This window comes from Mastomys coucha, unplaced genomic scaffold (assembly GCF_008632895.1).
Source record: "Mastomys coucha isolate ucsf_1 unplaced genomic scaffold, UCSF_Mcou_1 pScaffold13, whole genome shotgun sequence".
Classification (NCBI taxonomy): Eukaryota; Metazoa; Chordata; class Mammalia; order Rodentia; family Muridae; genus Mastomys; species Mastomys coucha.
Genome location: NW_022196895.1, coordinates 83,135,229 through 83,157,393, shown reverse-complemented (window position 1 = coordinate 83,157,393; position 22,165 = coordinate 83,135,229). Strand labels below are relative to the sequence as shown.

Sequence of the window (22,165 nt, the reverse complement as noted above, 5' to 3'; positions counted from 1 at the left end):
CATATATAACTAATTTGTGCTGTGAACCAACAAGAACCTGCTTTAAATTTCCATGCCAATTTAAAAGCCCCAGACTGTACCAGGCAAGGTTAGTGTCTATTGAAAATACCACCAGGACAGGGCTATCTAAAGACACATTCGGTAGTGTGTTAACTATACAAAAAAAGACACTGTACAGTTTAAAAACAAATCTTACACGGACTTACATTTCAATTTTTTTCTTTAAAAGGAGTGAGTTGTGCAGTGGGGTTAAATGCTTTATAGACAAGAAAAAAAACTGCTCTAGAACCAACTTATTCATCATCATCTTCTTCATCTTCGTCTTCTTCCTCCTCCTCCTCTTCCTCATCCTCTTCATCCTCCTCATCATCTTCCTCTTTCATCTTTTTCTTGCTCTTTTCAGCCTTGACCACCCCCTTTTTTGCTGCATCGGGTTTTCCTTTAGCTATGTAGACAGCAATATCCTTCTCATACTTCTCCTTCAGCTTGGCAGCCCTCTTCTCGTAGGGTTGCTTGTCATCAGCTGCAGTGTTGTTCCACATCTCTCCTAGTTTCTTTGCAACATCACCAATGGATAAGCCAGGATGCTCGCCTTTGATTTTGGGGCAGTACTCAGAACATAACAAGAAGAAGGCCGAAGGAGGCCTCTTGGGTGCATTGGGGTCCTTGAACTTCTTTTTGGTCTCCCCTTTGGGGGGGGATGTAGGTTTTCATTTCTCTTTCATAGCGAGCTATGTCAGGCTTTGCCATATCTTCAAATTTCCCCTTTTCTTTAGCAGACATGGTCTTCCACCTCTCTGAGCACTTCTTGGAGAACTCTGAGAAGTTGACAGAAGCATCCGGGTGCTTCTTCTTGTGCTCCTCTCGGCAAGTTTGCTCGAAGAATGCATATGAGGACATTTTGCCTCTAGGCTTCTTAGGATCTCCTTTGCCCGTGTTTAGTTGATTTTCCTCCGCGAGGCACAGAGTCGCCCAGTGCCCGTCCAGCTCTCGCTTGCCCTGGCGCTGGCTCTATGGAGCTCAATGTACTGCAATGGCTGTGAGAGCTTTGTTTTTGTTTTTGAGACAGCATTTCACCTTGCAAATCAGTCTGTCCAGAAACTCTCTATATGGACCAGAATGGCTTTGAACTTATAAACATATTGTCTAGGCTTCTGAATACAGCCATTACAAGCATGGCCTACCACACAAAGTTAAAAATTTCCTTTTAATAGAATGATGAAGAAGTATGAAACAGAATTCACTTCAAGGTACAACAAAACTTCCTTCTATGTCTGTCATTGTACTTAGTTGTGGGTATTGATTTGCTTATAGGAACCTGCAACAAAATGCTCAATCTTTTACCTTTTCACTTACAAAAGCCTTCTAATTAAGCTTTGGAAAGTCAATAGAGAACCATAGGATATGGCCATATTGAGAAAGTATGATAAATTTGTTTCTTTTGAGTTAGTCATGAATGTCAAAGTTTGAGCTTTAACTCTGTTCATTTTTGTCACCATGAGATGCAGTTACAAAGAGTGACCAGAAAGGTCAGAGAATTAAATATATTTAGAGAAGAGTATATGCAGAGAACATTGAAGATAATTAACACATCAAGTCATACGTAATGATACTTTTTCCCCAAGGCCTCTGAGTCACAGCATTTTAAATCAATTCTCTAGAAAGTGACAGTGTATCAGTGTTCTATTCTGCACAATCTGTCAGCAAAAATGAGATAAATTACCTGATCACATCCCCCCAAAAATTAGAAAATTCAAACTCTATTTCAGATGTAAAATGTATGTGACATCATTAGCTGAAATGAAGTCACTTGAGGTTTTTGGAACAGGATCCATTTATTTGAATAAAATGTTACATATCTTCCTCACCTGCGATCAATGTGTAAGAAAATATCACACTTAAAGATATTATGTTTTATAATTCTCAGAATTACATGGATGATGGTAATTTACATTTCTGTGGCCACATTCAGCACAGTAATATACATGTGAAGGCTAATCTAACAACACACAACAATTTCTGACCACTGAATTTGATACTAGAAAAAGGAAACCATAGAAGAAATTACAGACACGTAATCTTTTCTTCCTAGATTTTACTCCAGATCACTAATCAGCCAGCCAAAGAAGACAGAATCAAATCTTATAGCACATTGTGAGTGAATATTTCAGGAGCAAGTGTGAGTCACTCACTTATTTTTGTCTATATTTCTATGTCTGGCTTGATGAAGAATGATCTTTCTGATCTTTTTCCTAAAAGATTAGGCAGCTTGAACACACAGAAACATCTTGAATACACAGAGACTGTAAAAATCTCCTACAGATTCTATTGTTTACTGTAAACTCATATTCTACTAGGGGTTGTTTATTTAGATCAAAGTGAAATTGGAAACTTTTGTTAAGAAAGTGAAAAAAATACTAACAAAGCCAATAAAATAATACACACAATAATTAGTGCTCTGATATTGTATATGTTTCTTAAATCAGTGAAGAATATTGTCATTCAGCATTAACATAGACTGAGCCAGGATAGAAAGTTGATACTAACTTTGGATTAAGGCAGATTTATAAAATGAGAAGCACTATTTAATAAATTCCCAGCTAACCACATAAGTGGTGAAGCAAATTTTCCAGATGAGGTTTTAAATAACTTGGTAAATATTTGTAGTGAAATAAAAGTCATGTGGAAATAATTTTTAAAGTATGAGGCAAAATATGAATTATGTGATAATAAGTCACATTTGCACTTACCCAAGACTTGAACTCTTCCTCAATAATAATGATTTTAAAAAATAATCAAGGGCATTGAGTGTTAAAATTAAGTTTAAAAAACATCTATTGTATTCATTAATTGAAAAATACATTCAATTCTTGCTTGTGTGTATATAGAATTTGGTTGACATCAGTGCAACCTCAAATATGTATTCAAAATGCCATATTAACATGTGATATTTAATGGTTCTTTGAAGGAGCAATTTAACTTGATAGACTTATTTTCCAAAGATATAAATATACATCAAATCATTTTTCACACAACTGTATTAAATTGGACTTAATACACAATTTATCATTTGCTTTATGGTATTTTTGTTATGACAGAAGTAAATGAGTATATTATAAAATGTTTTGCTTAGGGTCAAATTAATTGGTATAGCAAAATTTACAAAAGAAGAGATACTTAGATACATAGAGTATCAGGTATATAAAAATAAACCTACATATTTTAGAAAGTGAAAATTGTATCTCTTAGGTAAACAGATTATGATATAGAGGCTAATAGTCTTCTACTTTCTTAAAACTGCCTTATCAATATTTTACAGTGAGTGATCTCAAATTGTTTCTGATCATCATTAGGCTAAAAGGAGAAGCATTGAAAGAGCATGTATTAACTAATTTAAAATGAATTAAATAATTTATGTGGGAGGAAAATAATTCAGCTAAGTATTAATACCTCAGTTCTCTAAGAAATTTAGTTACTTTGGGAATTATTTCACAGTATTCTATCTCTCTGCCTTCAAGACTGAGAGATAGATATAACAGTTCAACATTTCTGAATGTTATATCCAGCAAAAGAACATGTTCTTTTGCCCAAATATTCAAGGCTAAAATAAAATACACAATCTAAAACATGTGTTGTCTTTCTTATGAATTCATGAGTATTAGTAATTCAACTGAAAAAATATTAAATGTAACTTTTAGATAAATACGAATCCAATACATTTGTAATGGCATCAATACTATATCACGATTAGATGTTTTACATTTTCTTAGTTCTTATTTAATAATTTCCCCATTATCTCTACAACTCATCCTCACCCTAACACAGCATAGATTTTTACCACCTGTTGCAGATAGAATTATTCTTCACATCTGGAAGTTAGAGAATTTGAGAGTAAAAGTATCATCATATTTATCCCCTTATTTTCAGATATCAGTTTAAATTTTATCAGAGTATATGCTCAATAAAAATGCATTGTTTCAATTTTAACTTTTCAGAAAGAAATACATTACAGAATTAGACTTATAAAATTGGGATAGCAATTTGTTAAGCACATATACAAACTATAGACTAATTACAGTTACTGTAATTGAAATTTAGTAACATACAGTATATATAAACTTATAGAGAAATTTATTATATAAATTAGAACTAAATGCAAACTTTAATATAGAAACTAGACGAAGGAGATTGTAAGTCTCCCAGAATAAGTTGCCTTCTTGGAGCTGAGAGACAATCACTTGTACCTTTTGTTTCTTGTTTCTCCTGAGTTTATGATATATCATAAAGTATGCTCACTCTGATCTCAGTTGTTTACTTAATTGGCAGGTTTCACAGAAAAGTTGCCCTTGTGCCAAAAATTTCAGTTCCTTCTTATACAAGAAGACAGCAGGATTTTTGCAAAATGTCAAGCTGAGAAAATTCAAAAGAGCTAACAGCTCTTAAGGAAACAGAGTACAGATATCCAATTATTATTCTCAGAATCTCTTCCTGGAAAATGTCAATCATAGTTTTCAGTTGTACTGCAGCATTCATGCAAGTTAAAAATTAAAAAAATCACCAGCTATATTTTCCATGTATATCTAAATGTTTATTATGCTAATTTAATGATAAATAAAATTAGATATTAAAATATTTGTGATACATTTATATGATATATTTAAATGTAATGAAAATAAAAATAAACATTGAGACAGGACATTCCAAAGTAAATTATGGATATGTAGAGAGCCTGAGTAGAAGGGATTTCACTTTTCAAAAATATGCTTTTTATGAAACATTTCTGTTAATAATGGGAAAACTATTCAATAAAAGGTCTATTCAAATAGTTTATTGATTGTGACTATAATATTCATCTCTTTGGATTGAAATTGTAGGGAGTATAAGATGTGAAATTTTCTGTGCAAATGCAACACTGTGATGGGTTTCTCATGTGTGTCTATGAATAGAGCCATATTTCATTATCAAGGAAATTATCAATTATCAGTGAATAAGGCCCTTTTGACTTCCATTTGACAAGGCAAAATTTCTAAGAATATTTATTTCTACTAGGTCATGATATAGACTTCAATTTTTGTAAGTTTGTTCTATGTTGTATATCTTTGGCATCAAATGGTATATATTAGTTTAAAAGTTATATATGATAATGTGATACTCTATAAGGAAAATGTTCTAGACATTTGTAAAACCTGCTATATTATAGTGGCAATTTTATAAATTCCAATCCTACAACATTTACTACATACACACACACACACACACACACACACACACACACACACACACATATATATACATATTTGAAAATAATTCAGGAATAGGAATATGCTTATACTAATAATTACAAGTCATACTGTAAATACAATTCCCTTAACATTTTATAAAAATATCATAAAATTACTTCTAATAATATAAATTACATTATAAATAAATTATAATATATTATAAAATTTATATTTCTAATTTTCAAAATATTTATAAAAATAAACATGGTTTTAATTGCACATTTTCATTTATATAAAAGCCCCAAGGTAAATGTTATAGTGATATTTTAAACATGCCTATTGGCAACTACATTAATAATTGCATGTTTCTTACCAGTAACTAGGTCACAGAGAGTGAGTTTCTCACTTGGGAATGGAAAATTGTAGCTTTAGGAACAATTAGGTGTACATCCATTCTTGAGGCTAAATCCTAAGTCAGATTCTCATTTCACAGAAGAATGAACTAATAAGTAACAACTTCATAAAAATTTTGAGAAGTAATTTATTAAATCTATAACTGTCAAATTAGATAAGTTTATATAGGAGGGATATAAATAACCAAACAAATACAATTTCCTAAGCTCTTTCCCTGTAACTCTTAAATTCTTACAATCAAAATTATTTTAATGTGTCTCTTTAAAATCATAACCACAGTGCATAAAGAATGTCCTGATTCTAAATTGATTTTTCACATAAATACAATTCTCTTAAAAGGGAAGAAACAAAATTTTATTTACTTTCATAAGTAATCTTAAGTATAGTATTATAGCTAATTTACTAAGGAACATATACAATAGTTTTATATTAAGACACTAAAGTATTCGCTTAAAAAAAATTTGTAATTTTTGAGAAATTCACAGAATATATTCAATCACATTCTTTACCCTTCTGCCTTTGTCTTCCTAGATACCCATCTTTATGTTTCCTTACTTAAACACCAATAGCATGGGATTCAATTTTTGTTGGTCTACTGCTCCTGAGTATGAGGCTTGTCTTAGAGTTTCACTCTCAATAGCTATTGATTCTGAACGATGTCTTGGCTAACACTGGGACATTTGTCTACTTCTTCCATTTGCCAAACTTTTATGTGGTTTGATCTTTTTTTTTTCCTTCAAGAGAAAATTTCCTTTATGCCAATATGATTCATTGTTGGTAGTTTTATGTATCTTGCATCTTGATATCACTGATAAAAATTTTGAAAATGATGGAGGTTAATTTCTACACTATAACAGTACTCACTAAGGCTGACATACAGAATTGTCTTAAGTGTCCATTAATAGATGATCAATGTGCTATATTTATACTATGGTATTTTCTTAATATTGCCCATTTCTTCCCATATTCAAAACCTAAGTTAGAGTAGAAGGCAGACTAGTTGTGAAGAAAATGTTAACCAGCAGACTAGTATGAAAGAAGATATAAGCTTATTATGAGCTAAATGTACGTTGTATATTATCATGAAACCTATCATTTTTTCCAATGAATATACACCAATACCATAAATGAGTATAAAATGTGTTTATATAGTTTTTAGATATGCTCATAATTCCTATTGAAATAATTAAAATCTATGTATTTAAATAAAAGTACATGCTTAGGAACATAGAATTTTTTTATGTATGCTATAGCAATCAAAGCCATTGAGACAAGGCTTTTGAAACTCTTGGTAGTCCACATCCACCACAATATGCCTCATACATGTGTGATTTATAGCATTTGAGAGTCTTGAAAGCTAATTTTGACTATTACCTTGAAAAAAATTTAGAATCAACATGAAAAAAAAAAAAGATGCCAGGCATGTATATGAAGAATTTTCCTTGTTAGATCAATTATGGTTGGTAGAATCACACAAATGTGGATTACATCACTTCTTGGGCTGAGTCTTGACTGAGGTGAAAATGAGATGAGCAACAGCATCTATTCCTCTCTATTTGCCGACTGCAAATACAGCAGGAACAACTGCTTTGAGCTCCCTTTATCTTACCTCTCTGTCATTACAGAATATAACGTTTGGTTTCTCCTACAAATATTCCTTTTACATTCAAATTCCTGTGTTCAAGCATGTCCTTATACCAAATTCTACCTTATCTTTTGGAGCAATGAATTTTTTATAATCTATGTGAACTCTGATAAATGGAAGCCAACTGATAGGGTGTAGTGTTCTACCTGAAATTTGGTATTCACAATATAATCGGGCATACTGTATTAAGCAGGATAATCTCATGGTGAAGATATCTCTCTTCTCTCTCACTCAACTTTGAGACAGGGTCTCCTATAAAACATGCAATCCTCAAAATTACTTTGTAGCCAGAATTGACCTTGAATGTCTTATCTTCTTGTTTCTACCTTTCAAGTGATAAAATCACTGATACAGCTTTTTATAAGGTTGTGTTCCTCCACTTACCACACATATATGTATCATATAATATATAAAAATTATATATAATGATATATGTAATATATAATAAAATACACAATAGGTATTATTTTTATTAAATAAAATAGCATATAACACATATGGTTGTTGGAAATCCTGAATATGCAGAAATTTTAGTATAAAATTAGTTAAAAATTGCAACTGGTATTCTGGATGTGATATGAAATATATAACATATAATGTAATTTCTTCAAAAAAGTTCCCAACAGCAGCTTATTAAACCAAAAAGATAGAAAATTCAATCTAAAATATTGTTGTATAACAGGGGACTATCTGAATGTGAACATTTTCGATTCTGAAGTTCAATTCACAGGGCTCTGACAAGCAGTGATAAAAAGATTGCTCCCAATGGCCAGAACCTAGGTTGTCAATTTTCTTCTGCAAAACAAGATAAACAGAAGATAGATTATCCTCATTTATGATCAAGTAAAATGGTTTGGCTGGATGGTTAGCCTATTCCAAAAACCAGAAAACTGGTGATAAGGAAAAATAGTGAATCAGTATCTATTTAAACATCTCCAGGCACTGTGTTAAAGTACATCTACATAGTTTGAAAATGCTCATTAACTGATATAACTCATTCATGTTGATATAACCTATTCACTATCAGGAAGACTTTGTCTATGGATGTCAGTTGGCAACTTCTCTAACCTTGCCAGCCTTGTATAATAGGTGTCTTAGAAGTCTTCTGGAATACCCTTTGCATCCTAACTCAAAGGTTCAAACTTATGACACAAGACAATGTTTCTATGCTTTCTGTCTTCTTCTCTATCACCCTTTCCAACATGCTACAATACATTCATTATTTTACTATGAACAGAAGATAAATTCACCAAGCCCACCAGGATTCAGATTTTGAACATCTGGAATAGGCAGTTAGATAACTTTTTCTGTAGTCTGCTTCAGTTTATTTTTTTAATTGTAGTATGTATAGAGCTTATCAATCAATTAGATACATGGGAAATATTTGTCTCATCTGCTTAGTTGTCAGTATACAACTAAGTAGCCTAAAATTAAGTTCTATTCTTTTAAATTAATGTTAGTTTCCCAATGTGAAGTAACCATATTATACCTTTTCTAAATTCTTTAAACTCTAAACCTCCATAACTGTTAATATTAGCTTCATAACATAGGACATTATAGGGCAGTTGTCTGTTCAGGCAACTTGGGCCCAGTCAAGTAATAGGTCTGATCTCTGGAGCCCCAGTTGGCAATATCTCTGCCTGCAAGGGAGAGAAAGTGTTCTGCCATAACTCCTGAGACCCTGGCTCATGTTTCAGTCCCAATCCCCCACAGCTGCCCCCGCAGGAGATGTGTGTTCTGTCACATAGCCAATGAGGAGTGCAGTGCAGCCTCAGGCCTCATTTTGGGAGAGTAGACCTCTTCCCAAGTGTTACAGCTCTTAGAACAAAAGGCTCAGACAACAAAGGGAGTATTTCCTGAACACCTTGAATTCCCTGGATAGGGTATATATAGAGTTTTGGGGGTCATTCAGCTTTCAACAGCAGTTATCTCTCATTGGTTTGAGCTGAGAGTCTTTATTTGCATGTAAGATGACTTGACCAATATCACACACCTCTCCTGGGGGGTAGTGACTGAAACATGAGCCAGAGTCCCAGGAATTATGGCTAAACACTTTCTGTCCCTTGGAGGCAGAGGTATTGCCAACAGGGCTCCAGGGTTTAGACCTATTGCTCAACTGGGCCCAGGTTGCCTGAACAGACCACTGTCCTACAAAGCTGATGACCCATGTCTCTCTGTTGCTGATGCCTGGGGCTGTGCAATGCATTAGTTAAAAGGAAGCAATGCATAATCATGAGATACTTTATTATAGGAAAGAGAAAATAGGCTGGCCATGTGGTGAGAAAGAAAGGAGAGGAAGGAGAGGAGAAGAGGAGAGAGAGAGAGAAAGGGGAGAGAAAGCAAGAGGACAAGAGAGGAAGAGAGGAAGCAAGAGAGGAAGAAGGCAAGAGAGAGAACAAAGAACAAGAAACAGAGAGAAAGGAAGCAAGAGAGGACAAAGAACAAGAGAGGGAGAAAGGAAGCAAGAGAGAGAGGAGGAGGCAAACCACCCCTTATATTGTATGAGATGGAGCTATCTGTCTGTGGGGCGGGGCATGCCTGGGTACAGTCAGTTGACTGGGGGTAGGGTCCAGCTAGAATGCTGGGAGCTTGGGGCATTGTCTATGTGACAGAGCACACATCTCCTGCAGGGGCAGCTGTGGTGGATTGGGACTGAAACATGAGCCAGGGTTCCAGGAGTTATGGACAAACACCTTCCATCCCTTGGAGGCAGAGATTGCCAACCGGAGTTCTGGGCTTCAGACCTATTACTCGACTGGGCCCAGGTTGCCTGAACAGACCACTGCCCTACAGGATATAATATTATTTCATTATATTAATAACTCCAAATGTCTTTGCTTCCTATTTCTACAGCACTGAATATCATCCTTTTTTACTCAGTAAGAACTGATTTGAAACAAGTAAGATAAACAATGGAGCAATTGGCAATGGCATAATAACTTTTGGGGTCTGAAGACAAGACTGTAGTAATATCTGATTTATACTGTTAAAACAAACAAACAAACGAACGAAAGAACAACATCAAAAACTTACCTATTCCATTGTAGTCAAAGACAGACGCACTAAGGCAGGTGTGTGTCTGTCCCTGTTTCCTGTAAAAGCTTGTTATAATGATTGCCAGGTAATTTGTTCCATTTATACTGCTATTGCAAAATAACATAATCTGATCAGCTTATTGAAAACAAAAATGTAATTTTCACAGTTTTTATTCTCAGAATGTAAAAACTGAAACTCTGAAAGACTCATTTTTTAGTCCGAATTTTTTTTTTCTGATTCATAGACAGTTTTTCTACTTTGTGTCCTCTCACAGTAGAGGGCTGATGGCAGCTCTCTAGTCTCTTTCTTTCTTTTTTTTTTTAAAGATTTATTTATTTATTATATGTAAATACACTGTAGCTGTCTTCAGACACACCAGAAGAGGGTGTCAGATCTCATTACGGGTGGTTGTGAGCCACCATGTGGTTGCTGGGATTTGAACTCAGGACCTTTGGAGGAGCAGTCAGTGCTCTTACCTGCTGAGCCATCTCTCCAGCCCTCTAGTCTCTTTCTTATAAAAGATCTACAACCGAAGAGTACACCTGGAGTGACCTATGGCCCCAGCTGCATATGTAGCAAAGGATGCCCTTGTTAGACATCAATGGGAGGAGAGGCCTTTGCTCCTGTGAAGGCTCTATGCCCCAGTGTAGGGGAATGTCAGGAGAGGGAAACAAAGGGGAGTGGGTGGATGGGTGAGGGAACACCCTCATAGAAATAGAGGGGGAATGGGATAGGGGATTTTTGAAGGGGAAACCAGGAAAAGAGATAACATTTGCAATGTATAAAAAAACAAAATACCTAGTAAAAATTTTCAAAAGAAAAGATAGAAATAAAAATAAAGGATCTATGTTATTTAAGTTAGACTGCATTCTTTTTTTATTTTATTATGTTGAAATTTTTAACTTTACTTCCTGTAGGAGAAAGTCATTTACCATGTTTACAGGGAGAGCTCAAAAGGTAGTGTAGGGATTTATTCCTTCCTTACACAGTGTAGGTGTTAGTGCTTCAACTTGGGTGATCCAGCCTGGTGGCTCATGGGCTGTGTCTCTGGTCAAAGGGGGTCTACTCTTTTAAACTGTTTACCTTCAAAAGACCTTTCTGATCCAACCATTTTAATAATCAAGGTTTATCACAAGAATTTTGATGCCAGGCAGTGGTGGTACAAGCCTTTAATCCTAGCACTTAGGAGGCAGAAGTAGGTGGATTTCTGAGTTTGAGGTAGATCAAGCCTGATCTGTAGAGTGAGTTCCAGGACAGCCAGGGGTAATAAGAGAAACCATGTCTCAAAAAAAAAAAAAAAAAAAAAAAACAGACCATGGAAACCTTCCATACTTGTTGAAGGAAGAAAGAAAATCACTATAAAGGTCTAGCAAGGCAAATACTGTGAAACAAGCAAATTTTTATACAATTCATTTAAAGTTAAAAGCAAAAGATCACTTGCCATGATCTATCTATCTATGAAATTATAGAGGCAGGCTTGTAACATCAGGAAAGACTTAAGATATAGGCAGACATAGGATAAGTTAACAGTGGATATGTTTACTAGCTCAAGGCTAGAGAGATACTGTCATTTATTGACTGGTATTCATAAGGAACACTAGGTCATAACAGAATAAGATTTAAATTAAGAGAACTAACCAAAGGCAGAAGACTTAAGTTAATAAGCTGAGTAATGGAAATAAATGGTTCTGAGGTATAAACAAGCAAACAGCAATGAAGAGCAGGGAGATTCATTGTTTCTGCTTTATAAGTTCCCTAAGGCAATCACTGCTTTCATGGAGTGGGGATATAGCAAAGTAGAGATCAATATTTCATGACTTTTTCTCTAAATCTATGTGTAAGGAAGAAACATGTTTAGTCACGAAAATTAGAAAATGGGAAGCCAAGTGGACAGACATATAGGTGCTGTGTTTCTTTAGGTGTCAATGGAAAAGAGAGTGTAGTTATACCATTGGTTTAGATATTCTGTGACATATTCATATGAGGCTCTTTAACTCTTGTTTCTTAAACTGTGAAAGATTTTTCTTCATGTTTATTTCTCTACTGTACCAAGTATGCTGCTGTATCTTCAGGCTCATTTGCAAATAATTTGAATGAACAACAGGGGAAATAATAACTTTTAGCTTTCTAGTTCAAAAATCATAGAAATGGTCAGAGTTCATATCTCAATCATAAAACTATGTCTTAGTGTTTACTTTGATGCAAAACAAGGAAACTAGAAAAGATACATATGAAATGCATCGCCCATCTGTTGGGAGCCGTCTAGGGAAGGCTAAAGGAATGCAAGTAAGTTATCTAGAGATGACCCATTGTTTTGTATGGGCTACAATGGGTGAGATCTGAGAGACAAGGCCCCAAGATATTTCATCTCAGGGTTTCTTCTTCTTGTTGTCCTGTCCCCATAGTCTAATGATTCCTGGGCATCTGCCCACCCTATTGGCCAAATTCCCTACAAATCAACATGAAGATGAACTGTCATAAACTAATGCTGTTTAGATGAATCAATGATTTTATTGAATTCCAGTTTTGAATCAAATAATTTTAGGAAGAAAGTTTTTGAGAAATGGTTTAGTTGTTTTGCCAGAAAGATATAATAAAGTTAAAATCAAGAATAGAATGTGCCCAATACTCACAGTAAATAAAGTCTGCATAATAAGGAATACAATGAGCTTTCACAATTACACTAAAAAGAAAAATAGGATAGGGACAAATTTGTGATCAAGGAAAAACATTTATTCTAGGTCAGATCCAAGGATGAAGCCACAGGTGTACAATATGATAAAGCAAGGCCATGTTATACTGTTGCTTTGAACTTTTAATGAGCTTATAGAATGAAACACTGCTTTGAACTTAACTATCAACAGCCTTCCTAACTCTGCATTTGTATAACATTTTATCTGAGTAATTTCCTAAAGAACTCTTGTCTAAGAAAGTACAAGAAGGCCAGAGAAAATGAATAAATTGGTGACATCTGGGGGTTTGTTTCATCCACCAAATGTATATATGTATATGTCTGTTTATCTTTATGTATGTATGAATATGCACACATGTGTAGGTATATGTTATGTATGTAAATATTCACGAACTCTTTGGCATTGATGAGACAATCAGGTCTAAACAGAATGTCTGTGTACATGTGTGTATGTGTGTGTGTGTGTCTGTGCATATTGCCTATGTAAAAGATTTTATTTCTTTTTTTCTTTTTCTTACTATTTTGCCAAGTGTTAATGAGTCCAAGGCTGGCCGGAAAAACGTCGTTGAGCCAGATAACAGAGAACTGAGCCTTAAATTCAGCCAAAGAAGGGAGCCCTAATAATTAAGTTTTCCTTTTTTCTAATTCCCTGATGCTAACAGGAAGAGTTTCTTAACAGAAGCCAACAGCTTTTGGCCTTAGAATAGCAGAGTTATACACAGAAAAATTACCAAAAAGATACATTTTTGGTCTCTCTCTGACTCTATACACCACTGCTGCCTTTCCTCAAAGAACTGGTGCCAAGCTGGGCACCAGCACCCATCTAGATGGACAAGGACGGACCTGTGTTACAGTGTCTCTATCTATATTTATTCAGGGATTGTCTATTTGTGACAATAGTGAGTGAGGCAGAAGGGTGTCTGCCACCTCTTTCCATGTGTTTTCAAATGCTCACTATGTCATACCAGCTTAGTTCTCATGACAACAATACAGCTTCTATAAGCAAGGAGCTAATAGTAACATGTATATCCTTATGAATGAAGATGGAGACACAAAATAAATTCAGGTTTTATTTATTGACTCCTTTCAAAGTGTTATTCAATCCTATAAAAAGCAGGCTTTTTGTGATTCAGAAAGATTCTTTTCTTTTTTGCCCTGACTAAGACTTTGTAATAACCACTTGTATGCACTGTCCTAGGGAAAGTACATTTAGAATGCTTTCTCTATTTCAGATTTCCATATTAGGAAACATTTGCTACTGTATGAAATAAATTACACTTTAAAAAAAAAAGCTGGTGTGACTTTCATAGTCACGGTTTCAGGCTGGCTTTATTTGTTATTTAAATACAGATGTTGAGGCAGTTCAAATCTCCCAATGGCAAGTTATTTCAAGCTCTTCTTCACTCAGGTCTTTTCAGAAACAAAATTCTTGTTCAAATTATAGGTATATACTTAAGCTTCAGTAGAGTTTTTGTTTTAGGACTTTTGTTTTGTTTCCAACTTATCCAGAGATTAGCTTGTAAAAGCTTGGAAATTAACCTTGGCATAGATATTTAGCCAATGATATAATTCCTCTTTCTTTTCTGTCTACTGGTACTTACATATAATCTTTTCCTCCCTTATATTCTGCTTTCAACAATAAGTTTTACACTTTTAATTTATTTTTTTGTTATTTTTTTCAGTTTTCATTTTGTTTTTTTTTATTTGTGCTTTTATTAAAAATAGATTCTTCCCCTGTACAATACATCCCGAGCACATTTTCTCCCTCTGCTCATCCCAGCTCCCCAAACCCATTTATCCTCTCCCCTAGACCCACTCTTCTTCAGTCTTACTTCAGAAAAGGCTGAAACCAAATAACAACAACCCTTTCTTGAAACTCTGAGAATTGTTTTAATTAAAGAGGGGGAGCCCTTCCAAGAAAGACTTTGTAATTGAATTATTCCCCCTCAGAGGGCCTGGGCTCACTATAAAGTCAAAATTACTTTATATTACTGTTCTGACTTTTTGAAATTCATTTAATAGAACTTAATTTATCCATTAAATACACAACTCTCTTGGTTACCCTTTTTTTCTCTGTATTCTTTATGATTATTCTTGTTGTCCCCTTCTTCATTAGCATTGCTATTAATAATTGTAATTTTTATCATTCTCCCTATCATCATTCTTTAATATGTTCAATCCTTACAGCAATCACTTAACTGGGTGAAGGCTTCTTGGTTCTCTATTACTCTTTGTTCTTGGATTTAAAAGGACTCTACCATCAATACTTTTACCTATGGTGCATCCAAATATTGTTCCTAGCTACAGAGCATTCAATAAAAAGTGAGCCACAAAATTATGTAATGTGGCAAACAGCCTCTAGCTAGGCACACTGCTATGTTCCACTTTTAGGCTTCTAATATTTTGAAAATTTGTTTCTGTCAGAATATTAATGATTTTCCTGTTAAATCTGAAAGCTTCAAGCAATTTCTCAAGTACAGAATTTTGCTTTTAGAGAAAGGGTTAAACCTGCCTACTTATATACATATTATATTGTTTTTAACAAAAAACGAAATAAAGAAAATTTCTTACACTACAGAGTTTTGTACAAATCGCATTCCGATTATTTTGCTTGCTACTGTGGTTTTCACTTACTATTTTACTGAAATGCCTTCAAACGAGTTTCCGAATTGTTGACTGTTGACTCACATTGCATCCAGTTTTACTCTATTCATAAAATTTTACATTTCATGATAAGAAATTATTTTTGTCTATGTAGTTTTAAACAGAATATTAAAATTGGGTTCGGTTACTTAAAAGAGCATATAACTACCACTTAAATAATTATTTTGAGCATAGATTAGCTGTAACATTCTATTTACTTGGAAACAGACTTCCTGGGAAGTGTTTCATGATTATAGCTAGTCATCTCAGTTCTAACTATATGGTTTCTGGTTTTATTATTGTTGTTTGTTCATTTGCTTGCTTTTTATTTTGCTTTTGTTTTTTATTATTATTATTATTTTGTAGATGTGTGATTGTCTGTGCATGTAAGGGCAGGTGCCAAGGAAGTTAGAGATTTTAGATTCACCAGAGTTAAGGATACAGGTGGCAATGAGCTACCTGACATAACTTGGTGTTTCCACAAGAGTGGTATGTGTTCTAATCTGCAACATTCTCTTCATTTCCCACAATACAGTTCTGTGAAACTTTATTTCAGAATTCAAAGTTTGAGTAAAATGCTCTTATAAAGTGTCAACAATTACACTGTTCTTCAGTTTACAGCCTTGACAATACCACAGGCATTTCTATTCTTGTTTATCCTTGGGTACTCCCTTATTTGTATTGGCATACATTTATTGTAGCATGTTCTGGAATATATAAAAATAATTTCTGCCCATTTAGATCAAATCACCCTTGACACTCTTGCCTCTCTTCTTTCTAACAGTTTTCCTTTCATTCCTTTTTTTCTCCCTTAAACACACACACACACACACACACACACACACACATGCATATGTGAGGTCCATGTGAGAGCAAACATTTTATTTTCATGTTTGTTTTGTTTGTTATAATATGAAGATTACATTATTCAAAGTCTCACTTCTCTTTATGTCATGATAAAGTCCTATTTTGTATAGACACATTATCTTTCTCCATTGATAGGTTGATTAAATCCTAAGATGTTTCTATAATTTTGCCACTTCAAATACTGGGGCAATAACCATAAGTGGCCCAAGTACCTGTGTTTAACATTGAAGTAGAGACATTTGCATATAGAGCTAGGAGTAGTATATGAGTTATATCAAGTTAAATTTTCAGTGTTCTGAGAAACTTTATAATTTCCACATTATCTGCACTACTTTACACTTTTACTGTCAATATATAAGTATTAGATTTTTATTAAATCTTGCCAGCCTTTGTTATTATTATTTTAATGGTTTTTATTCTAAATAGGATAAGATTAAACCTCAATGTAGTTCAAATTTACATTTCTTTGATGGCTAAGGATGTTGAACATTTTATCATATAAATACAGATTGGTAATTTGTATATCACATATGGAAAGCTAGTCATGTAATTAGTCCCTGATTGATTTGGGGTAAAAAAATATACATTTGAGAGCCCTTATTAATAATAGGTTTTAGAAAATCTAATCCTAAATTGAGAAAGAATGGTCACTTTTTGTTTGTTTGTTTGCTTTGGAGTTGGTAGACTATTATTTTATTGGATATTTTATATATTTACATTTCCCACTTCTCCTCCTCCTCCTTCTATGAGGATGCTCCCCCTCCCACCCACTCACTCCCACCTCACCACCCTGGCATTCCCCTACACTGGTGAATCAAGTCTTCACAGGACCAGGGCTTCTCTTGCTACTGATGCCAGATATTGCTATCCTCTGCTACATATGCAGCTGGAGCCATGGGACCCTCCATGTGCCCTCTTTGGTTGGTGATTTAGTCCCTGGGAGCTCTAAGGTTTCTGATTGGTTGATATTGTTGTTCTTCCTATGGGCTTGCAAACCCCTTCAGCTCCTTCGGTCCTTTCTCTAACTCCTCCACTGTGGACCCTGTGCTAAGTCCAATGGTTGACTGCAAACCTCCACCTCTGCATTTGTCAGGCTCTGGCAGAGCCTCTTAGAAGACAGCTATAACAGGCTCCTGTCAGCATGCAGTTCTCGGCATCAGCAATAGTGTCTGGGTTTGGTAACTGCATATGAGATGGATCCCCAGGAGGGGCAGTCTCTGGATGGCCTTTCCTTCAGCCTCTGCTCTACACTTTGTTCCCATATTTCCTTTAGACAAGCACCCTTCTGTTTTAAGAATTTGGAGATGAGTGAGTGGCCCCATCCATCAATCGGGGACCTTGTGTAGACCACCTACAGGTTCTCCCCTTTGTTGGGCATTTTAGCTAATCTCATCCCTGTTGGGACCTGGGAGCCTCTTGCTTTCTAGCATCTAGGACTTACTGGTGGCTATCCCTAGTTCCCCATCTCCCATTACTACACACTTCTGTTCAAATTCCTAATCCTCTGTATATCATCCCTATCTCCTCTCATCCTGATCCTGCCCCTCTTTTCCCCTCTCTCTCCTCTGTTCCTCCCACCCACTACCTCCCTTGAATATTTTGTTCCACCTTCTAAGAAAGCCTGAAGAATCCATATTTTAGTCTTTCTTAATACTGAGCTTCATATGGTCTGTGAATTTTATCTTGGGTATTCTGAACTTTTGGACTAATATTCACTTATCAGTGAGTACATACCATGTGTGATCTTTTGTGACTGGGTTACCTCACTCAGGATATTTTCTAGTTCCATCCATTTTCCTAAGAATTTCAAGAAGTCATTGTTTTTAATAGCCGAGTAGTATTCCATTGTGTAAATGTACCACATTTTCTGTATCCATTCCTCTGTTGAGGGACATCTGGGTTCTTTCTAGCTTCTGGCTATTATTATTAAGGCTGCTAGGAACATAGTGGAGCAGACAGTAACTTTTGTGGAAATAGTTTCTAAATATATTTGACTTAACTGACTAGGCACACAGTGATAAACACGTGAGCAATTTGTTCTCATTTTTAACTTTAGCACTTCCAGATCAAGCAACTGTATCTAAAGGGAGAAAAGGCCAGTAAACTTGGGACATTACAGTATTTTTGAAAGATGGTAAGTAGAAATTAATAGTTGTAAAATCAACTTTTAGAACTGGAGTTTTAACAAATTGCCTAACATAATGACTACAGAAAGCACAGTACTACTTTTTAATTTATGATGTATATTTCCTCTTCTCACGATGATCTGTTTTCTATAACTATGGAAAATATGGATTCCAGTATAACCTGCTATGACATTTATCCTTTCTTTTGATTGATTTAACAGCTGTTTGAAGTTTCCTGTGGTTGAGTTTTAGGCCAGTTCTAGAATTTTCCTGAAGTCCTGAAGTATGGATAAGAAGTTAGCCTCTTGTCTAAAATCAGATATGTGCTTGGCAAGGCCAGTGATGAGCTGGGGCCAGAGCCTTGTGGGTACTGCCTCTTTATATCCTGGGAACCCAACTCTTCTCCACTAAGGAGTTGCAGTTATTAGGCCTTATATGCTCAGTGACACTTGAGATATCCCCTCTACACCAGTGCTTGATTAACTTCCGGCTCACTTTGTCCCAATTTTCTGTTGACAGTCTCAGATTTATCCTCTAAAATCTGTATAGAAGATGTTGTTCTTCTTAATCAACTTGCTTGGCCTAAGCCACTACTAGCTTATGCACGATTCCTATTCCCATGTATCTCTCTTCTTTGTCTTCTCATCCTCAAATGCTCCCATTTGACACCTTACCATTTGCAACTCATATTCATGTTGGCTTGGCCTGCCTAGTATCTGAATATCAATATTCATTTTTCTCTCTTGTAGTAGCTGTTGGTTTAAATACTTCCTATTGTTTAACCATATATTAATGTATTTAATTATTTAATTATTTAAGTATTTAATTATTTGTAACTTACATAGCAATGTCAATTAGTCTATTTAATTATAGAAAAAATGTTATTAAATATTGTGATATGAGAAAACTAACTTTAGAACTCTAGTACAATAATATTATCCACAGAGTTGACATGATAAATACTTGTAGAAAAGTTTATTAGGAACAATTTACTATTATATTGTAGCTGCTCATTCCTAAAACTTTTGATATGGGTAAAAGTTTGTGTATATTTTGGGTTGGATTCCAAAGATCACCAGTGATTGAGAGCACTGACTCCCCTTCCAGAGGACCTGTGTTCGGTTCCAAGTCCCCATACAAGAGCTCATAACTACCAGTTACTACAGTCTCAGAGTGATCCAATGTGTTCTTCTGGATTCTGTGGGTACCAAGAAGGCACCTTATTAATAGACGTACATGTAGGCAAAGCACACATAAACATAAAATGTTAAAACTAACTTTGAAAACAAATTTCTAATATTATCTAATTATATAGTATTATCAACTGAATTGTCTATCTTTGGCACTAAAATTAAACAATCTCTAAAGACTAAACAAAGCACTAAAATATAGTCAAGTTATGAAGAAAACTGTTTCCTAAAATGTAATGTTAGAGAATATGCTACCAAGCCTTAATCATGAACATATTCATAGTACTTATATTTGGATATTAATTATAAAGAGTTCTTCAGTGCAACTTTTCTAATTTCACAGGGTTGCCATAACAAAGTGTTACTGATTAGTTAGTTAAAATTGTAGGTGTCCATTATATTTTGGCCCTGGAGGCTAAAAATATGTCAACTTTAACATGTTTTTTGCTTGTCTTTTTGTTTGCTTTCTTTTGTTTGTGAAACACCTCTAGATAAACATGTCTCAAGCCTGCCTCTTAATTTCAATTTTTCTGGTGATCCTAGATATTTGTTGGATTGTAGAAACAGCTCTTTATGTCTATTTTATAGATACACTCAAGGCTTACTTCATATGTATAGTGTTGTCTCATTTTTCATTTAGGATACTAGTAAAATGGGTTTAAGAATAATTTTAATCAAGAAAAACTCACTTAAGTAATACACCTAATTCAAACTGTATTTCCAAAGACAGTTCACCTTGCCAAGTGTTGGGATTTCAACATTTTTAAGTTTATATCAACCAATGTAGCAAATTATTAACAGTGCCCACCATGCTGGATTTACCATATTAATTACAATGAAATAATAATACCTCCCTAGTAAACTTGGAGAGAGAATGCATTTATTTAATATGAAATCCTAAGGAAACTCTTGGACTGCAATTATTGTCCCATAATTCTTAGTTATTCCCGTAATGGGTAATTGAAGATGATAGTAAACATCCAGCAATGTTCCTCAAAAATACTGTTTAATATGGGTAAATTGTCAGAAGACTCTGCATATAGAGAGAAGGATTTTGTATACATATATTACTCTATATTCCTTAGTTTTTGCTTATTTTGGTTCTTCAAGCTATTACCTTTAGATTTCTATCTATTTAACTTTGCAAACAATATTTTTTTCCTACACATCTTTTTTTCTGATAAGGTATTATACATATACTCTCTCAATGTCTGGCTTTAATTTGCTCTGAATTACTACTAACTTACTAACAGGGCCTTGCAAGAGGTACCTGTGTGTTTGGTTATTCTTGTCTTCTTAAATAAAAATCATGAAATATACCCTCTGTTTGTGAGTAAATATCACTGTATTCTAGATACTGAGTTAGCAGATTTTTAAAAAAGCAATTCAAGCATTCATATTGTACCAAAGCAGAACTCTTTAAATTGTATTATCATGGCTTATGTTTAAAGAGAAAAGATCAAATAAAATATTGAAACAAAAAATTGTCATGTAGAAATTTTAAGTACATTATACAAAAACGTTACTCTTAATGCTATGGGAAGCATTTGACATCAATAGCAGTTATGTGTATTATATTGACTGTTAGTGAGTAAATATAAAAGTAAATGAATGGCATCTCAACTTCTGAAGAAAGAAAATTAAACACATTCATTAAATTGTATTGAAAGTGGCCCAGTCAAAGGTTTTCTATATGAATTATTGCAGGAGATTTCCAGAGAAGTTGTATTCCTGCCCAATCGTCAGGCAAATATAAAGAATTAAACTACTCAAAACTATGAGAAATGAGTGCACATTTCCTCCGGATCAGTGTCAAACAAGGAATATAGCAGGACATGGTGTGGCTTGCTTTTAGGGATCAGAGAATGAAGACATATACCTTAAGCTTCACAGATTGATCTGAACTTATTATAAACAATGAAACAAAGAATAGATACAAATCACACACAAAGGAGTGGCACAGGGACAAATACATTTTCTACTATATGTAGCTGTGTATCTCTTATCACTGTAAAACCCGTAAGTTCTGCGTAATACAGATATACACAATGAAAACAACACTTATAAAAACCATGCTTTATTCCAACAATTTAGTATGCAACAGAGGCCTAGATATGAATGGTACTATAAGATAATTTAAATATAGTGAAATGCTTCTAAATGTACCCTAGGTGGTTAATGTAGTTGTGTCAAATCATTCTTGATTTGAGATGTCATATACTGAGTGCAAATCACAAATAACAATTATACCTTTATATCAATATTATCTAATCACGCTCTTTTGTTTTTTTAAACATGTATGTGTTTTCTTTCCCTTCCCTCTACCACTA

General features: G+C 34.4%; 1 pseudogene; it reads right to left on the bottom strand.

Moving 5' to 3' along the window:
• Positions 1 to 293: 293 nt before the first annotated feature.
• Positions 294 to 22,165, bottom strand: part of LOC116087510 — a 46,142-nt pseudogene continuing 24,270 nt past the window's right edge.